The sequence below is a fragment of the Limulus polyphemus genome, unplaced genomic scaffold (assembly GCF_000517525.1).
Source record: "Limulus polyphemus unplaced genomic scaffold, Limulus_polyphemus-2.1.2 Scaffold82940, whole genome shotgun sequence".
Classification (NCBI taxonomy): domain Eukaryota; kingdom Metazoa; phylum Arthropoda; class Merostomata; order Xiphosura; family Limulidae; genus Limulus; species Limulus polyphemus.
The window spans coordinates 1-1,382 of NW_013748536.1; the positions used below are offsets into that span (position 1 = coordinate 1).

The 1,382-nt window shown below is 38.4% G+C and overlaps 1 pseudogene; it reads left to right on the forward strand.

Annotated features, from left to right (window-relative positions):
- Window positions 1-6: 6 nt before the first annotated feature.
- LOC111084611 lies at window positions 7-1,377 on the forward strand (annotated as a pseudogene).
- The last annotated feature ends 5 nt before the right edge of the window (window positions 1,378-1,382 follow it).

Here is a 1,382-nt window from a genome sequence, read left to right on the forward strand (position 1 = left end):
TGACTTTCGTCTACGTTAAAATCAGGAGATGGATTATTAAACGCAGATTCGACCTATATGACATCAATATACTAACAGACTTAGTGAAGAGTGGATGTATGCCACCACAAGAAGAGATAGATCTGGAAACACCTCAATCATTAAACCATTTAGCTGGTCATTCAGATGAGATATTTTTCTACGGAGTGAAGTCTACTGGAGAATGTCTGGTTGTGAAGATCTCCAGACTACAGAACAAGATGGCAGAAGTCATGGTATTATTAAAGACAGCTGACGGCAGACATTACTGTTATCCCGATGGACCAACACGAATAATATTCACTAGAGATAATAATGACTTCAGTGGAGGAGGATTAAAGTTAAGATGTTTGAGTGCCATGAGAAAATGGAGGATTTCTTTTAATGGTCTTTTAAAAGAAACATATCAGGGTACTGAAGAATCCAAAGTTGTTCACTGTCAAGTTTAATTTTATTTGGTTAGCTATGTCTAACATTTATGACTTAACCAATGATATTAGTTTAGATGAAATAGCCGAGGCATTAGCGAAAGAACCATGGTCTGGATACTTACCAGATGTCAACAGCTTAGAAAAAGCCTTAGATGTGTATGAACAGGGAGGACAACTCCTGGGCAGTGTCCTTGTTGGGGAACTGGAAGAAGAGATTGTATTATGGGGAACAAAAAGAAGATGTTTGGGATCCTCAGTTCAGTTTCATCGCAGTGTCGACTTCTTTGGCTTCACCAATAATGGTAATATGTTCCACATCAGTGCCTTATCTATACCAGGAATTGTGTCCAATCTTGTATGTGGTCACTACATTCATTCCAATGGCATACTTTTCCCAATCAGATCCTGTAACTTTAAGCTTTCTCTAATAGCAGAAAACAAGCTAATACCTCATTTTGTAAGATGTACCTTCAGAGCAGGTGAAAGGGACTATCACTGTCATGTGGAAATGAAAACTAATTTGTGTGATTTTGACAACGGAACAACCGAGCAACACCTCAAATACTCTAACATCACTCTGAATGATCATCAAGGAACTGGACTATCTATGTTTTTGTACAGAACAAAAAAACCCCGACAGTTTCCCATTGCCACCACACTAAATGTTTTACATAGTCAAGATGCACCCTTACTGAACTCACTAGCTGTAGACTTTGACAGCCCAAACTGTCAACAGGCAAAACTCACGGGAGGAAAAGGTTCTTCTCTAGCCAAATTAACTGCAATATCACGTCAAACTAATTCTTTCATTGTGCCAAAAGGTGTGGTTGTTACAACTTCAGCTTATAAAGAATTTATTAAGAAAGGAAAGCTATGTGAAGCAATAACGAACTTAGAAGAGGTGGCATGGTGTCACGTTACAGGAAACTTAAA